This window comes from Narcine bancroftii, chromosome 3 (assembly GCF_036971445.1).
Source record: "Narcine bancroftii isolate sNarBan1 chromosome 3, sNarBan1.hap1, whole genome shotgun sequence".
NCBI lineage: Eukaryota > Metazoa > Chordata > Chondrichthyes > Torpediniformes > Narcinidae > Narcine > Narcine bancroftii.
This window is the reverse complement of record NC_091471.1, coordinates 53,300,976-53,320,616: the sequence shown is the minus strand read 5'-3', so window position 1 is coordinate 53,320,616 and position 19,641 is coordinate 53,300,976. Positions and strand designations below refer to the sequence as shown.

The window sequence follows — 19,641 nt, the reverse complement described above, 5'->3', positions numbered from 1 at the left end:
CCCTGACTACCCTGTAGGGCCCCTCATAGGGCCGTTGTAAGGATGGCCAGTGTGCACTTCTTCTCATGAATAGGTACTAACAAGTCTTTAAGAACCTGGGGACATTATGTTTGGGGACATTATGTTTGGGGATTGCTGCGGGACCAGGGACCCTTCATTCTACCACAAGTGCCGGGTGTTTATCAGGGGCCAGGAACTCCACAGGGATGATCAAAGCCGCACCATAGACCATCTCCACCACCAAGACATTGAAGTCTTCCTTCGGCAGAGTACGAATTCCTAACAGGACACAAGGCAGTTCGTCCACTCAGATGGGAGCCTTGAGCTGGGCTATCAAGGCTGCCTTGAGGTGCCTGTGGAAGTGCTCCACCAACCCATTGGCCTGAGGGTGATACACTGTGGTGTAGTGGAGATGCATCTCCAGAAAGTTAGCCAGCGCTGCCCAAAGCCCAGAGGTGATTTGTGCCCCCTTTTGAGGTTAGGTTCTCTGGGACCCCGAATCTGGACATCCATGTGTCAATGAGTGCCCTGGAACAGGTTTCTGTGGTGGAATCAGCCAGTAGTATCACCTCAGCCACCTCACAGAGCTGTCAACCATAGTCAAGAGGTATCTCGTCCAATAGGGAACTGGTAACAGCCCCACTATGTCAATGTGTACATGGCTGAACTTGTGCTGCACCAGCTCAAAAGTCTGTGTGGGCATTCTTGTGTGAACCTGCAATTTGGAGCACTGAAGGTTTGTGCAGGTTTTGGCCCACTGGCTGACATGTTTATGGAGGCCATTCAAGATAAACCTGCTATCCACCATTTTGAACATGGCACAGATTACAGGGTGCACAAGGTTGTGGATGGCATTGACACCTGGGACCTCAATGCAGCCGAAACAATGGGGCAGGGCTGCCAGTAGAGATGTCACACAGCAGTGTCAGGTTACCTGGGCCAACGGGGACATCCTCCACCCTGAGACCAGAGACAGCTGTCCTATACGCAAGGATCTCAGGGTCCTGCTGTTGCACTTTGTTGAGGGCCATATAGTCAACCCCTTGGGACAGGGCATGTACTGACTGGATCGCTGGGTGTGACAGCATCAGCTACAACGTTGCTTTTCCCTGCGATGTTGCTGAATGTCTGTGGTATATTTGGACAAGTGCCTCTTTTGATGGGCCGACCACAGGTCCGATATTTTACGGAAGGCGAAGGTCAACAGTTTGTGGTCAGTGAAGACTTTGAATTGTCAGCCTTACAAAAAGTAACGGAAATGTCTTACCACCAGGTACAGGGCCAACAGCTCTCGGTCAAAACCACTGTATTTGAGCTGGGGTGGGTGGGGGGGGGGGGGGGGTGGAGGTGGCTACCGAAAAAGGCCAGGGGTTGCCAGTGGGCCCTCAATGAGCTGTTCCAGTACGCCTCCTACCGCTGTGCTGGAGATGTCGACTGTCAGGGCAGTAGGTGCCTGCAGTCTGGGGTGAATTCGGAGGCTGGCGTTGGCCAGCGCATCTTTTGACTCAGTGCTGGGTCTTGCTTGCCGTTGCAAGTGTCGAGGCCTGAGGGGGTAGGATGCTAAACTCGGCTCCAGTGTTGACCAGGCCTGCCTGACAAAAAGTCCCAGACGTAGAGGACGCTAACACTACGACTGCCGCAGCCTCAATGACAGTTGGCCAGGCTGTTTCCTGGAAACACACAGGGTGAGCGGCATCAACGGGTCTCCACATCCCATCGCTGATTATAGTAGCATAGCTATCCCAGGGTATTAACTAGCCTCTCCGCTGGCCTTGATCTCATAGGTGGTTGTTCGTGAAGCTTGCTGGTGTGGTCTACGATGGCGCTGGTGTCCTTTCTCACTCTCCAGAGCTTGTCTGCCCGGATCACAATCCTCTGAGGATTGCAGAAATCCTCATCTGTGAGCAAGAGTCGGATATCCTCAGGCAGCTGTTCCAGAATGATCTACTCAAACAGCAGGCAAGGCTTGTGGCACTCGGTTAGAGTGAGCATCTCGCTCAAAAGCACGGATGGGGCCCGGTCCCCCAATCCATCCATATGCAGAAATTGGGTGGCGCACTCACACTGGGAGAGCCCGAAAGTGCAGGTTAATAGCTCTTTGAGGGCCACATATTTGCCTTGCTCTGGAGCCTGCCATAGGAAATCTATGACCCTTGCTGCTGTGTCTTAATCGAGTGCACGCACAATGTAAAAGTAGCAGGTGTTGGCGACAGCGATGTACCTAAGCTGGAACTGAGCCTTGGCCTGCTCGAACCACAGGTGTGGTTGTGATTCCCAAAACGTTTGGAGCCTGAGAGAGATTGTGTGGATGGTTACTGGCTCCGCCCAGTCCGTCACCTTCAGGTCCAACTGTCGGTTGGACCTGTCAGGATCACCAATGTAGCGTTTACATTACGTGAACATGGAGAAGAATGATGCCCACATCAAAGCCTTGGAAAACAAGTCTGGTTTATTACTCTGGCCGTCGCTCTTATGGGGGCCCCAGGCGCTGACGTCAGGGTCCCGCGTCATCAGAGCGCCTACCTGGGATTAGTCGGTGTTTCTGCCAGAGTTCCCCATTTCCCGCCGTGCGGTTGTCACCTGGGATAATGGCTGTTGTCACCCCCAATGTCTGCGCGGTCACCGCATTCACCGGCCATTTTGCAGACTGATCCGTGTCTCCGCACATGAGCCGCTACACGTTAACCATTATCCCTACTTTGGTCAAGTGGATCAGAGAGCTTGTGCTGTTTGTGGGATCTCACTGTCTGCAAAATGGCTTTTATGATTTTTATGCCTGTCTGCAAATTAGTGGATATAAATACTAGGTTCCAGCGATCTTTTAGGTATAAACCTTAAGGTCATATGCTAAAGTAGCAGAAATAGGGTCCCCATGAGCTGATCCATTTTCCTACTCAGCCCCACAGCCCAGCTTTCTGCCCAGAACCCTTGATGCCTTGGCTCCAGGCAGCCTCTACCTCCACTGATTGTGGAATCAGATTTCAGATTTATTGTCAGAGTGGTTGTGATTCCCAAAACGTTTGGAGCCTGAGAGAGATTGTGTGGATGGTTGCTGGCTCCGCCCAGTCCGTCACCTTCGGGTCCAACTGTCAGTTGGACCTGTCAGGATCACCAATGTAGCGTTTACATTACGTGAGCATGGAGAAGAATAATGCCCACATCAAAGCCTTGGAAATGACATGACATCACATACAACTCTGAGATTCCTTTGTCCTGCAGGCACGGCAGAATTACTACTAATTGGTTGTGCAAAAAATAAACTGTACACAGCATAAACATGTAAACAAATAAAAGAACTATAGACAGATAATGAATGTAAACAAACTGACTGTGCAATACAGAGAGGATGAAAGAAAATCAATAAAGTGCACAAGTAGGAGTCCTTACATGAGTCTCTGATTGAGTTTGTCATTGGTGGAGGGGTAGCAGCTATTACTGAAAGTGGTGGTGCAAATCTTATGGCACCTATACCTCTTTCTTGATGGTAGCAGATAGAGCAGAGCATGTGCTGGGTGGTGAGGGTCTTTAATGATTGCTGCTGCCCTCTGACGGCAGTGCTCCCTAGACTCATTAGTGGGGAGGGTTTTGCCTGTGATGTCTTGGTCTGTGACCACTACCTTCTGGAGGGGTTCTTGCTCAGTGTTATTGGTTTTTCCACACTAGACTATGATGCAGCTGGTCAGCACACTTTCCTCCACACCTCTTCAGAGATTTGCCAGGGTTTCTGGTATCAACTAAACCTCCTCAAACTCCTGAGGAACATACATAGGAACATAGGAAGTAGGAACAGAAGTAGGCCAAAAATGGCCCATCGAGCCTGCTCCTCCATTCAATACGATCATGGCTGATCTAATTTATGACCTAACTCCACCTACCTGCCTTCTCCCCATATCCCCTAATTCCTCTGAGCTGGGTCCAGGAAAGATCCTCTGAGATAGTGACTCCCAAGAACTTACTCACCCTCTCCACCTCTGATCCCCCAATGATCACCTCTGGCTTTCCTTTCCTGGTCAATAATCCGATCCAACACACCAACACAATCACATACGATACACAACAGAAAAAAAAAGGAACAATCACCCACACACATCACTGGCTAGGCTACATATACATCTCATTTCAAATAGTCTTGCAGGCTTGAGGGGCCATTCAAAATCAACCAGGTTATTGTGCTTTAGAATCACCCACAAGCCAGATCAGACAGGGAAGACCGTTTTCCTTTTGCTTGGAACATAAATAAATCAGACTGGTTCTAATAACAATCAGAAGTTTCATTGGCAAGAGCATGATTCCAGCTTTTTACTTTAATAACTTTAATTTAAATTCCTCAGCTGCTTTGTTGGTATTTGAGCTCATATCTTTAATCAATAGTCCAGGCCCTCTGGATACTAGACATGTAACGTAACCATGGAGCTTAGAAATTATTCCCAGCCTTTTTTTTTAAAAGGATGGTTTATAAAGTGGAAAGGTCACTCATAAGGAATAGTTGCTTCCAAAGGAAAAATAAAGGAGCAATCAACAATATGTTACAGTATGAAGGCACTGGCAGGAAATACATCACTACCCAAGGGCAAGAGGTCAATGTTGACATCCTGTACCCGCATAAGAGGTGCAAGGTCATCTGTTTAGATGAGGCAGCTTCATACTTTAAAGAAACTCTGAAGTCAGAACAATGGAATATATTGGTCACGGTAATTAAAATCTGAGCTATTAAGTAACCACAAGAAATACATTCAAAAGAAATTAATAAGAAACTTCTTGACTATTTTTGATTAATCAGATTTTAGTGTGATATTAGCTACAGTCTCTTTTAAAGTAGTTAGCCAAAATGTTCAAGGTTAGCCAGCAAACCCACCAATAAAAATCTTTCATCTCACTTTGAACTATTTTCATTGTCACGTTCATTACATTTTAATTACAATTAAAACAGAAAATAGGTCTGTCTCTTAAAATGCCATTAGCAAGTAGCTCTGTTACAGTTGTGATATTTATGTGCGTGCCTCAGCAACTGCCTCAAGTTCCACTTATGTTTGCCCTAAACTTTACTGAGGAAGGGCGGGCAGAGACACCATGCAGACTGAGGAAAGACAAGAGCAACGTAGCTGTACTCTCTGTCAATTGAACGGCTTAGCAGTCACAACTTAAACTAGGAAAGTTTGTTGATTTAGCTGAAGCACTAATATTCATTAGGTGCTAAGGAATTGGCTGTTCAAACAATTAACGATGAAAACTTTCAGTGATCCCAACTTCCTGGGAAAATTTTAGTCCCAAGCTGATACGCCTGGTATGCCTTGCTTTTTATTTCATCATCTATTTCAGTATAATTATACACTCTGGTGATTTAATATACATTAACCAAAAGCTTTGGGGGTAATTTTGACATTAGACAACATCTTCTTGGCTACCGATTAAACACAAGTTCTAATTTTAATGTACCTTGCACATAAAGAATGGGTCAAAAGGCTTCCTCTTACACAAATGGTTCTCATCCTTTTTTTCATCCACAGAACACTTTTAACTATTCTTCACACCTATAGCAAATCCATGGACCACTAGTTGGGAGGGTAGCAAGGCTGAGCCCCTTCCCAGACCACTGATTGGATGTTTGTTTTGATTTGGTGAGAAAAATGTTTTGAGAGTTCTCATTTGTTTTTGTCATCAAATTTTGCATATTACTTATACATAAGACAGGTACTATTGTAATGTTTAAGAAAAAAAAATAGACAGATAAATGGATAGGATGGGTTGAGAGGGATATGGGCCAAATGCAGGCTGGAGGGACAAGTGTGGGTGGGACATTTTGGCCGGCGTAGGCAAGTTGTGCCGAAGGTCTGTATGACTCTATATCAGTTACATTTGCCTTTGCTGTATCACTACAGAAAACCCATGGATCATCAGTGGTCCAGTTCTGCCCTGTATCTTCTATCATTCTATACAACAGCAAAGTCAACGAGAGAAGAGGTAACCAGGGTGATGGGGGTCTTCTACGTTGGCTGCGATGGATGGGAGGTCGGAGTCAGCGATGGACCTGGCTATATTTGTTACCTTCTGCATTCCTGAACAGTTGGAATAACCAAACCAGGCTGTGATGCAGCCAGTTGGTGTACTTTCCACAGTATCCCTGTCGAACTTTGATAGAATATTCGATGATATTGCCAAATCTCTTCAGACTTTGGAAATTATAGACATTGGTGTGCCTCCTTCATGGTCGCCTTTATGTGCTTGCACCCTGAGCCTTGAAGGTTCTGGCCCCTTGCAACTCTGTCCATCAATGCAGAGAGGTGCGTGGTTCCTCCGCCTCTCCTTAAATGAATGAGAGGTGTAAGAGGATGCAGACTTCCAGAGGTATGTCAGGGTGGGGGGGCCAGGTGGCGGGTGAAATGGGGGAAGGACCAGAAGATTCAATTTTCGAAGAGTAGCTATGAAGTATTGAACTGCACATTTCACAAACATTTCTACGACTGGTTCCACCTGCAGTGAATTCATCCATCGTTATTGAATGAAGATCTACCGGGACCAATGCCTGAAGACGGCGCACAAAATCAGTGAACCGGTGCGGACGCGAAAGGCCAACATGGCCTGTTTCCGCTCCGTAAATGGTTATATGGTTATGGTTATTGCTCTCATTCTCCATGATCTTCGGAAGAATTAAACATGACAAGGGGAAAATGACATATTTGCATACAGACAATTGCAACACAATCCATTGCGATACAAACTAACAATTAACATAGATTATCTATGTTTCAAATCAATTTAACACTAATGCAAAATATTTTAAAATTGTGCAGTATGCAGAAGCTGCTGTAATGAGACTAGTCATGGCTCACATTCATTCCAGCCCACCAATCACTCTTCACCCATTCCAGTTCGCATCCTGCTGCAGCAGGTCCAAAACAAGTACCATTTCCCTGGTCCTACACTCATCCTTATCACACCCGGCAGGACAAGGACGCAAACATAAGATTACTATTCATTGTACATAGCTCAACTTAAAAACAATAGTGCCGAACAAATTCATCTCCAAACTATGCAGTCTCAGCAATCCCTTCTGCAATTGGGTCCGAGTTGCTATCCTGCAACCTGCACACAATGAAGATAATACCTTCTCAATGATTATTCTCAATACTGCTGCCATGCAAGTCTGTGTATTCATCCCTCTACTCACTCCACCAACTCCATCTCTAAATTTGCAGATGACACCACCATCGTAGACAGGATCTATAATAACAATGTATTGGAGTAGAGGAAGGAGATAGAGGGACTAGTGACTTGATGCCATGACACAACCTTTCTCCCCATGTCAGCAAAGCCAAAGAGTTGATTATGGATTTCCAGAAGACGGACACAGCTCATTCCCCAGTCTGCATCAATGGCGTTGAGGTGGAGATAATAGACAGCTTGAAGTTCCAGTGGGTAAACATCTCCATCAATCTGTGTTCTTCAACCCACATCAACGCAATGACCAAGAATGCATACAGTGCCTCAACATCCTCAGAACCCTGAGGAAGCTTAGCATGACAACTGCATCCTGTAACAAATTCTAAATAAGCCCCATTGAAAGAATCCTCTCTGGTGCTTCTATGGGCTTCTGAGGAAATTTACCTGACACATCCCTTAACAGGTGGTACAGGATCTTCTCTGCGCAAGACCGCAAGAAACTGCAGAGTTGTGAATGTGACCCAGGCTATTACACATATCCCCACCCTCCATTCCATCAACTCTTTCAATACCTCCTATTTCCTTGGAAAGTAACCTACATTTTAAGAGACTCATCCCTTTCTGACCACACATTCTTCAGCCCCCATCTTCTAGGAAGAGAATTCACAAGTATAAGATCACACAGCAGCAGATTCAAGGACAGTTTCTCTCCTACCACTAGCAGACCCTTGAATGAACCGCACAATGGTAAAATTATGTTGCCTTTGCTCTGTTCCAACTAATCTTTCTCTGCATCTCTCCACTTCTGTGCAAAGTCATTCTTGCTCGTCCTAGACTGCTCTCAAAACAAACTTTATCACTGCATCTTGGTAGATGTGACAATAAATTTGAATTTGATCTTGAAATATGTAGTAAAATGCTCTATTCAGAGAAGATCATAGAAGGTAATAGATATGTAAACATTAATTTTATTAATATCTTGGAGAGAAAAGTTGGGCAAGCCATATAATGAAGAGGCCATTCAGCACTCCCTGTTCTCCACACCCATTATAGACCTTTAAAGACCAGTTTGATAGTACAGGTAGACAAGTATGAAAATGTCAGGAGGAAAGGTGAAGTCAAATAGAGATGACAGTGGAGGCTGAAACATGAGGGGCATTTAAAAGACTCTCAAATGAAAGAAAAATGGAGGGTTACGAGGTAGGAAGGGTTTTTTTTTGTACAACTATATGGGTTAGCACAGCATTGAGGGCCAAAGGGCCTGTATTGTGCAGTACTCTTCTATGTGTTCCATCTAGACCAGTCGGGAAGGACCATGGTTAGAAGAGCAGGAAAGAGACTCAGTTTTTGAGCTCTAGAAAAGAATAGGCATTTGAAGATTTGTGAAGAACTGCTTGCGACACACTTTGTACTATATTCTAACAAACGTAAACCCAGAAAATAAAATGAACATCAATAAGGACAGGTCCAATTTCAACTGCTGTTTGTTATGTTATTTGATAGACTACAAGGCTGAGTAACAAATAGGTCAATCAGCCTGTTAGAAAATTACTGTCTATTTATACTTATTAGTAAGAGCGGCATATCACCTTGTGGTATTTGGTTACAAAGCAGAAACAAATAGTCCTTGTTCTGACAAACAGTCTTGCTTGGAAATCTGCCAAATCTGGATGAGCTGTTAGACCTGTGTCTGATTGCCAACAAAACCCAATTTATATTTAGATAGTATGTCTCCATAGAGCTGTTAACTACTGAGTAAATATAGTACCAGGAGAATAAGGGTGGTTACCTACCATGGTTTATACTGTCTTTATTTGCTCCGCTCCTTAAGCGCTGACACCTTTCCAAGGCACCTTTCCAGCTAAATTTGGCCGAAAAAAGTTGGGGTGCATAGATGCTTGAGGAGCAGATGAAGAACGGATGCTACGCAGTGTCCTAACTCCTAACAAAAATAATTTGAAACGTCAACCAAGCTTTATCATCATTCAGTGTTTGTAATACAAGATATGCCTGTAATGACTATGCTGTGGAATTCTCGATGATTCTTCTCCTTCTTCTTTGGCTTGGCTTCGCGGACGAAGATTTATGGAGGAGTATGTCCAAGTCTGCTGCAGGCTCGTTGGTGACTGACAAGTCTGATGCGGGACAGGCAGGCACGGTTGCAGCGGTTGCAAGGGAAAATTGGTGGGTTGGAGTTGGGTGTTGGGTTTTTCCTCCTTTGCCTTTTGTCAGTGAGGTGGGCTCTGCGGTCTTCTTCAAAGGAGGTTGCAGCCCGCCGAACTGTGAGGCGCCAAGATGTACGGTTTGAGGCGATATCAGACCACTGGCGGTGGTCAATGTGGCAGGCACCAAGAGATTTCTTTAGGCAGTCCTTGTACTTCTTCTTTGGTGCACCTCTGTCTCAGTGGCCAGTGGAGAGCTCGCCATAGAACACGATCTTGGGAAGGCGATGGTCCTCCATTCTGGAGACGTGACCCACCTAGCGCAGTTGGGTCTTCAGCAGCGTGGATTCGATGCTTGCGGACTCTGCCAGCTCGAGTACTTCGATGTTGGTGAAATGCGTGGTCTTGAAAAAATTAATGCTATTTTCAGCAATGTTCCACATCAATCTTTAATCCTGCAAATACCTCATTCTTCCACTGCTATCAAATCAGAAAATGAAGTTTGTTATGAACTCATTTCCAAGAAAGGGTCACAAAACAAAAACTTTAACTCACAGTTTAGAAACTCTGATCTCCAAGTGTGATCCCAACAAATGAAATTTTGTTCAGTTAAAGGTGGCACGGTTTGTGCAGCAGTTTAGCGCAACACCGTTGGAGCGCAACACCGTTGGAGCGCCACCGTTGGAGCGCAACACCGTTGGAGCGCAACACCGTTGGAGCGCAACACCGTTGGAGCGCCACCGTTGGAGCGCAACACCGTTGGAGCGCAACACTGTTGGAGCGCAACACCGTTGGAGCGCCACCGTTGGAGCGCCACCGTTGGAGCGCCACCGTTGGAGCGCAACACCGTTGGAGCGCAACACCGTTGGAGCGCCACCGTTGGAGCGCCACCGTTGGAGCGCCACCGTTGGAGCGCAACACCGTTGGAGCGCAACACCGTTGGAGCGCCACCGTTGGAGCGCCACCGATCAGGTTTGTGCTTCAACTCCCACGCTGTCTGGAAGGAGTTTAAACATCCTCCCTGCATCTGCATGGTTTTCCTCTGGAGGCTGCAGTTTCTTCCCACCGTTCAAAACGTACCAGTGATTGTAGGTTAATTGGGCCGCACAGGCTTGTGGCCGAAGTGGCCTGTTACCATGCTGTATGTCTAAATTTTATTTAAAAATTAAAATTTAAAATTTAAGAACATTTTACAGCAATCTGTAATAGGCCCATGAGGTAATATTCGACCTTGCACTGGAGAATGAAACGGGTCAATTAACAGGCATCGGTAGGGGAAACAAGTGGACCAGTGAGATGGGAAGATCTTGTATAAATATTTCCTGAATGTTTTTACTGTGGATCAGAAGCAGGAATGGGAGGGGAGGGAAGAATTAAAGCTAACTGATCATATATCTGCATTAATGCAGTCTTAGATTGTATAAATATCTGGGTCCAGACTAGGTATATCTCAGAATGTTGTGAAAAGGCAAGAAGAAATTGCTGGGACCTTGACAGACATTTTTAACTCATTGCTGAGGACAGGAGATGTTCCACAGCTTTAGAGCATGGCACATGTGATGTAGTTATTTAAAAAGGGCTGGAAGGATCATTTGATAACTACACCACTGTGAGCTTGAAGTCAGTTGTGGGGAAAATGCTGGAGAGGATTCTGAGAAATCGAATCTGTTGATATTTGAATACCCAGGGGAAAATTAGGGAGAGCCAGCATGGATTTGTTCATGGGAAACTGTCTCTCACGAACATGACTGAAATTTTTGAACAGGAGTCAAATACAAAGGGTGGATGAGGCCAAGGCAATTGATGTTATCTATATGGATTACAGTAAAGTGTTTGATAAGGTCCCACGTGGTCAGTTGGTAAGGAACACAAGATTGGAGGCCAACTAGCTAATTCGATAAAAATATTGGATTAGTGATAGGAGTCAGAAAGTGGTTGTAGAGGGCAGGTTTTGAGACTGAAGGACCTTGACCAGTGGAGTGCTTCAGGATTCAGTACTAGGACTTTTGCTTTTGTGATCTAAAAAAATGATTTGGACCAGGTTGTTTGCAGCAAAATAAATTTTCTGATGACATAAAAATATGTGGTATGGTGGACAGTGACTAAGGATACCTGAGTTTGCAAGCGGATCTAAACCAGATAAAGATCTGGGCTAAGGAATGACAGTTGTAGTTCAACTCCGAGAGATACAAGATGCTGCATTTGAGCAAATCAAACCCGGCCAAGATTTAGTCTGTTAGTGACAGTGTCCTAAACTTCCTCAGGAGTGCAGATCCTCTTCATAACTTTTTAAAGATCACCGCACATGTAATTATAGCAGTGAAGAGGGCATTGGGGATGCTTGCCTCCATGGCATGGAATTGAGTACAAGTATTGTGTTGTCATGCTGAAATTGTACAGGATTATAGTGTGCAGTTTTGGGTCACCAAGTTATAGGAAGGATATTGTTAAGTTGAAAAAGGTGTAGAATAGATTCACAAAATTCTTGCAGGAATTACAGAAGTTGATTTATCATGACAGATGCAAAAAACTAGGCCTTAGAGGCGGAAGACTGGATCTTACTGAGGTTTATAAAATGTGAGGGGCATCCAAAGGTGAATAGTCACAGTCTGTTTCCAAGAATAGAAGAATCTGAGATGAGAGGGCATACTTGGATTTAGAAGGAACTTAGAATGTGGTGAACATATGAAACAAGCTGCCCGACAAAGTGGCAGTGTCAGGTATATAGGCTTCCTTTAAGAAACCATTGGATAACTACATGGATAGGAGGGCCTTGGAAAGATAAGGATTTTGACTGCTCAGTAGTGAGCAGAAATGACAAGTGCCAGATATCAACTACCTCCAACGATGAGGGAGTTCCCACCCTTTCTCAATCAACAGATGGCATTCCATCCCTTCCTCAAGTGCGTAAATGCAGTCTACTTGCTGGAGTAGAATTAACGCATTGCTCATCCTTCGTGGAAAGGTAATTTGGGTGATGTGAGCTTCACTTCACTTGAAATCTGTCTCATTAGGTTTTCACATTAGTTGGGATTGTTAACTAATTAAGAGGGAGGGAAGTGCATGGTTGTTTTGCCTCTCCAAATCAAATGGCCTGAGCCCAGTTGTATTAGGCAACTCTGGCTGCAAAAATTTGAAACTGCACAGACCACCCAGTAACAAGTGGTTGTTGCAACCCTGCTCCAGGGTTAGAACAACTCCCTAGGCCCCATACGGCAAGCCAAACACTTCCCAAAGATCCCTCATTAACATGCATCACCTCACTGTGACCACCCACATCCCACCTTCTTTCTCTGGTTACTTTTGATTCCACAACTCTCTTTCGTCAAAGCTAAAATAGGACATTTTGGCAGCTCAGTTTGATTCCAATAGCAACTTCAAGAATTATTACAAAATAAATGTAGTTTATTCACTTACTCTCATCAGTCAGGTTGGAGTTCACTAATTATCATGAACTCCTACTACATGGGTCACAATGACTACAATAAAAAAACAGATAGTTCAGAATTGCACAATGGAGTATCTTATTCCAATGCTGAGAACTTTAAAACTCTTAAGCTGACAAGGCTAAAGGCTGTTGATTGGAGGTTAATTGCTGATGGTAGGAGAGGTATGCAGACACTTGCAAATCACTTACTGAAAATCAACTTTTACACCCTGAAGCCTGATATCTGCAGTGTGACAGGCACACACGAGATGGAGGACCTGATATACATTGATAGTTTAAGAACTAATGCGCTGTGCTGTCAAACAAAAATTTAACTCAAATTAAGTCCATTCTCCTCTCATATTTATGGTGTGCAATCAGCATTTCTGATTACATTTACAGAAGAGTTAGAACTGATAAATATGCCAAGTTGGGAGAGGCAACTGATCTTAATTTGACTCTGAAATGATACAACAACTTAAAAAATGGACCCAATTACAACTATTTTTAAATATGTAAATCATGCAAAATTGTTTCACAAGGTGAGGGAGGCCATACTTAAGAGTTATGGTCACCTCATTATAGGAAGGATGTGGAAGCTATGGAGAGAGGGCAGAAGAGATTTACCATGTTGCCTGGATTGGAAAACAAGTTTTATGAGGCAAGGTTATCTGAGCTGGGACTTTTCTCTTTGGAAGAAGGATGAGAGGAGTCTTAATAGAGGTCTACAAGATTCTGAGAGGCATAGATAAAGTGGACAGCCAGCACCTGTTACCCAGGGCAGGAATAGCAGACATCCCTACAAAGTGAAGGGAGGCAAGTTCAGGGGAGACATCAGGAGTAACTTTTTTTTTATACAGAGAGTTGTGGATGCCGGGAATGCCTTGCCAGTGATGGTGGTAGAGAAATTAGAAAAATTTAAGAGACTCTCAGTTAGGCACATTAATGAAAGAAGAATAGAGGGTTATGGAGGGTTTAGATTTTTTTTTGGTAGGAATATATAGGTCAGCACAACATTGAGGGCCAAAAGGCCTGTACTATACTGTAATGTTCTACACTCTATGTTAAGTCTTGAAGAACTTGCACTAATTCCTAATGAAGTTCCACCCATTGGGAAAATCATGTAGGCACTGGGTTACGATTTCCCTAATATGAGTGTCATTTAACCACTGAATTTCACGCACCTGATGTCATCAAATGCATCACACCCAGAATCCACTAATTGCTTACCAACAGATATTGGAATAAAAGTGCAAACTCTCCCCACTGGGACATGATTTAATTAGACTGTATGTTCCCCCACTCCCACCCCCAGCTATTGCAATGCTCTGAAAATATCACTGCCAGCTGTGATGCACACAGTTCACATCATTTGTGCTCTGATATCTCCAAGATGCAGATGCCTCCGTGGTTTTAGTCATGCGGAACACAAGAAACAACAGTTCTGTTCCATTCATCGGAGGCATTTCCAACCCCTTTCCTATTCTCTCCATAACTATGTTAACTGTGCCACTTTCCCCAATTGACTTCTCCCTTCTTGTTCTTTTTTTTAATTTTTTTTATTTTTCACACTATGAACCATACTGACCAAAATACACACAAACATTTCTCTCTTGAATATAGTGTCATTTTCTCCCCTTTTCCCCCTCCCTTCCCTCCCTCCTTCACCCCCTCCCCACCCACTCAATGTTCAACATATATGATACATTAAACCCATTAAACAATGTCCTCACACAATGAAAATAAACAAAAAATTTGTGTCTTCTACTTTTTTTAAATAAAATCACAAAAAGCAACATACCAAAAAATCCAGAGATCTTTCTTCTAAGTAATATAAGAAGTAAAGAACTTGGACTCGATTTGGATGAAGCACAAAAAAGATTTATTATGATAGCCTTAGCTGTAGCAAAAAAATGTATTATGTCAACCTGGAAATCAGAAGATAGCCTGAGAATACAGCAATGGTACATAGAAATGAATAAATGTATTCCATTGGAAAAAATAACATATAATTTAAGAAATAACATCACAATATTCGAACAAATTTGGGAACCGTACATGGAACACAATAGAGAAGTCCTACCGCGGACCTCCACCACCGAAAATGACAAAATGAGAAGAAGATGAAATGAACTGACCCTTCTTGTTCTTCTTCATGATAGACTCATGATAAAAAATCTTTGCTGTATTGCCTTCTATAACTCAGCAAACAAATATTGTCAGCTACCAGTTTAATTGTAGTGCTCAGATTTGAACACCTTGAAAGCCTAAAAAAAAGCAAGGATATCCCAATTCTGCTCTATTTTGCAGTTCAACAAAAATGCGCAAAACCAAATTTCTCGATCAATAAACTTTCTACTTTATCTAAAATATTTTCTGAGGTTAAGGAAATATTAAAAATGACAAATTATCATTTATTATCGGTTTCTAAATATAACCAATTAACACATTCTTCACTGCATGTGACAACAATTTGTTTATAAAACATGGAAAAGATCCCACATAGGGAAAGATTAGGGGAAAAGACAAAAAGCTTGGTCAAAATGAAAAATTTTAAGGAGGGTATTGAAGGGGAAGAAATGGGTGAGAAGCAGAGGTTCTGGAACAGGGGTGGGCATCCTACAGTCCGTGATTCAAATGTATCCATCCCGCGATCTCACGTGTGCAGGGCGAGGAGATATTAATAAACATCTCAGTGGCATGAAGTTGTCCAGTTGGTGTGGACCAGAGCAGGGGGCATGAGACACTCTTGTGGGGGAATTAAGTGACTCAACATAAATGATCGCTGAAGCCCATGTTGGTTTAAACAAGCACCATGGAACTTGCAGTGGGAGGCAACTCGGTAGTTTCCTCCCTTTGCGGTCAGCCCCTTCGATCCAAGGGATGTGCGATGCTTCTGTCAACAAGGGCAGAAGTCCAAGGCAAGGAGCCAACCTTTGTCACTCCAGCCACTGGTAAATATCATGGGAAGCACAACCATGAACACCAGCAAGAAGTGGGGCGGGGATGAAGAGGAACAAGCAGTGCATGTTGCGCCAGAATATCCTGGCAAGTGGATGTTATTGCTACTCCTGCCACTGCCTGAAAGGTGGGGCTGAGCAGGGAGGAAGAATGCATGCAAGCTGTGGGCAAGGGAGGGAGGGCCTGGCTGATCGTTGTGTAGCTGTGAGCTCACCTTAATATGAGGATGTTGGTGTGGGGAAAAGATAAACACCCCAAATACCATCTCAAACATAAAGTCTCTTCACTGGAGCAAATTAAAGGCTGGGGAAAATGCATGACATCAAATGTCGACAATTCAAACCCCCAACTAATCACCTTTATTATACTTAAATCCACGAAAACATAGTGCGAGGTCCATCTTAAAAAGAACAAGGTCAGTGCACAAAGTAGTCTCCAAGGGATGACACCGTTCAACTTAAGGTGGGGGCTTGCCTCAAGATCTGGGGGATGACTGACAAGTAGTAGTTGTGGGAAAGTCCAAAAGTTGGAAAAAAAACATGAAATTTAACGTGGAGTTTACGGATAAAATGATTGTTTTCATTTTCTTTCACAAAAATGCAGCTAAATGTAGTTTTAATTCTTGCAAAGTATCAGAAAAAACACTTGGAGAAATAGAAGGACATTTTTCCATGAACGCCAATCTCTCAGCCTGCTGAGTCATGTGCAAACCTGAGTGGGAGGAGCTAATCAATTAGAGTTTTGCATCATCTTAGTTTTCTGGAAGGAATACGGTTGATCTCATTGCTGAAACATTTTCTGTGGATTGTTTCTGATAAATTATCGTACTTCCAGCAGAGACCATTGAAAACTTAAATTACATAATATCTGCATTTCAGTATTTAATTTATGGTGGCATCAGTGCAGCCTGCCATGTTCACACCATCCAGCCCACACATGGTAAAGGGTTGCCACCCCTGTTTTAGAAGATGATTCTAATGCTTGAAATTTTAGCAGCTGAAAGCTCACTTGCTAAATAGCTGAGCAATTAAATATGGAAATGCATATTGGAGGTTTTGAAGGCAAGAGGAGATTTTGTTTCAAGGAGGTGCAAGGCTGTGGTGGATTTGAGAACAAAAATGATAGATGTAAATTCAAGATTGCGCCGGTGCTATTGAAAGATGTAGTTATGAATTCACAGCTATGAATCCACATATAACTCAAGAGATGCTTTTTTCCAGGAGAAGGACCCAAGTGCTTCTAGTGGGAGGAGAAGAGATAAATATGGTCTCTCTGTCAATGTGCAGCTAATGTGCCAGAATGTTTAAATTCTCCCACAAAAATGTTTAGAAATTCACTATCCTAGGCTGAAGAGAGGAAACACAACCATGTTGGATATTGTTGTCTGTAAGAATGCTAAATGCCAGTCATATTTAAGCAGTTATGATCAGAATGTTATGATCAATATCACACTGGGAGAAAGATGCAATTGGGCAGGGAAAAATAAATTGTGGAATGCAAAAAGACTGTAATATTCTACCTTTCTGATTCAAATGATCGAACATTTTGTCAGGCTTCTCATGGCCTAAGGTCAAATCAAGAAGAATTTAAGAGTGCCTGCATCTAAATCTTATAACCTATCTTCGCTTCACATCACATTCTTCTCATTCCAGCAACGATAGAAGCCCTTCTGGAGAACTCCTTGCAGTAGTTCTCTGATAACTGGTACATCATACTTGATTGAAGGATCCTAAATGGATCAGGTTACATTTTTGCAAGAACTCTGATGCTACATTGCTTTTCCACAGCCTAAAATTGCTTGTCTATTGCACAGCAAAACACCCCAAATAAAAAGTGTTAGAAAATCAGATAGTGTATAGTACAGGTTAGTTAAACCAAAATGCAACCCTGTGATCAATTAAAATGAGCTATGTGGCCTCTTTGTTATCAGCTCACAGCATGAATAGTGCCTTCATGGCTTCTAGTCATGAAAACGATTTTCAAATGATTTGCACTTCCATACAGCGTAGATTTAACAACCAATTATTCTGCAGTCATATCCCAGGGAGTCCTTGTTGGTAAAATATGTTCAATTTTCAGCTTAATATCTGTGTGTGATGGTGAGATCATGCATTTAAGGTAGATGTTGGGCTTACACAGTTCCAAGTATATGGAACCTGGTATCCTGTGCTATTTCTTTACAGAATCTGGTGCCTTAGGTGTTTCAATATTTCTGAGACAGGTGCAGGTACAGGTTTCCAACAGGCAGTAGTTAAATTATACTTCCATCTGAATACAATTACTACATCTGCTGAATGTGAAGGGATAGGTATGTTCCTGATGACTCAAGATAAAAAGTGAAGGAGTCCACTGGTGCATCAACTTTTTGGTTTTGTAGTTGAGACTTCATATCTCTACAATAAATGGAGAATCTCACTGTAACAGAGGAAAATGTTTCTTTTGTCTTGTATCTAGCTCTTCATCTCATCTAATTTTAACATCAACATTCAATCTGCTTGTTTCCTTATCTGATTGATGAATCTTGGATTGAACCTCTATTTATTGCAAGTGGTTTTAATCCAGCACATCTAATGGGAGGTTAGCCAGGCAGCATATCTGTCTTACAGTGAGTTAGCAAATTATGCTGCTGCTTTACATGTCTGGTGACCTGAGTTCCATCCTGACCTGTTGGTATTTCCTTCCATATTCCAAGATCTTGTTAGTGGGCAAACTGATTAGCCTTACTGGGAGAGAAAGTTGATATGATAATAAGAGAGAATAGATAAGTGGGATTGATGGGGTTGCTTGCTCAACTAGCCTAGAATTATTAGGCTAAATGACCTCTCACTGTGTCATAGCAAATATAAAAATAGGTTGAAACTTACATTTGAAACTAAAGAAAAGCAAAATCTGGTGATGTAGAATATTTTAAATTTAAATTTAAATTTAGACACACAGCACGGTGACAAGGCCCTTCCACCCCATGAGGCTGTGTTGCCCAAATACCCCAATTAACCTTCAACCCCAGTACATTTTGAAAGGGGGGAGGAATTCAAAGATGAGGTTACTGAGTATTTGGAGACATATGACAAAATAGGGCACAACCAGATTGGCTTCCTTAAGGGAAATTCTTGCTTGACAAACCTATTGGAATCCTTTGAAGAAGTGACATGCAGGCTGGATAAGGGAGATGCAGTTGATGTTGTGTTCTTGGATTTTCAGAAGGCATTTGACAATGTGCCACATGTGAGACTAGTTAAGATAAGAGTCCATAGCATAACAGGAAACAAGCCAGTGTGGGTAGAGCATTGGCTGATTGGCAGGAAGCAGAGAGTCAGATTACAGGGATCATATTCTGGTTGGCTGCCAGTTACTAGTGGTGTTCCACAGAGGATGCTGTTGGGCTGGATCTTTTTATGTCATAGATCAATGATTTAGATGATCGAATGAATGGCGTTGTGGCCAAGCTTGCGTATGATAGGAAGGTAGTAAAGGAACAGGTAGTGATGAGGATACAGGGAAGCTACAGAAGGACTTAGACCAGGAGTTCCCAACTTGGGGTACATGTACCCCCAGAGGCACACTTGCACTTTTCAGGGGATACATTTGGGTCTGAGAGAATAACCACTACTGTACAATACATGGTGTTGCAATCGGCAGTCAGATTGCACAATGTCTTTTTTTTTATCCTTAATTTTTAGGGGTACACGGGAACCTATAAAAATTCCCAAGGGGTACAGAGGAACAAAAAAGTTAGGAACCCCTGTCTTAGACAGATCAGGAGGATGGGCAGAGAAGTGGCAAAAGAAATATAATGTCAGAAATTGTATAGTCTTGTACTCTGGTGGAAGAAATAAACAGGTCAAACCTGGGTCACTGGGCTTGTAGTAGTGTTGCACTACCTGCTATGCTAACCATGGAATCTAATACACCCAATCTCTTACTGGGTGA

The 19,641-nt window shown here is 43.1% G+C and overlaps 1 protein-coding gene and 1 long non-coding RNA gene across 12 annotated transcripts in view; one reads left to right on the top strand and one right to left on the bottom strand.

The window, feature by feature from the left end:
* The window catches only part of LOC138756681 (AT-rich interactive domain-containing protein 3A-like), a 612,036-nt gene that overhangs the window by 425,985 nt on the left and 166,410 nt on the right, over positions 1 to 19,641 (bottom strand).
* LOC138757181 (uncharacterized) overlaps positions 1 to 19,641 on the top strand; it is a 115,371-nt gene that overhangs the window by 31,522 nt on the left and 64,208 nt on the right. The window contains exon 4 of one of the 11 annotated variants that reach the window (XR_011353395.1): positions 5,880 to 6,369. The exons of the other annotated variants lie outside the window; for them this stretch is intronic. This is a non-coding gene — a long non-coding RNA (uncharacterized lncRNA). Of the gene's footprint in view, positions 1 to 5,879; positions 6,370 to 19,641 lie in introns of those variants that run through there. 11 annotated transcript variants of the gene reach the window in all.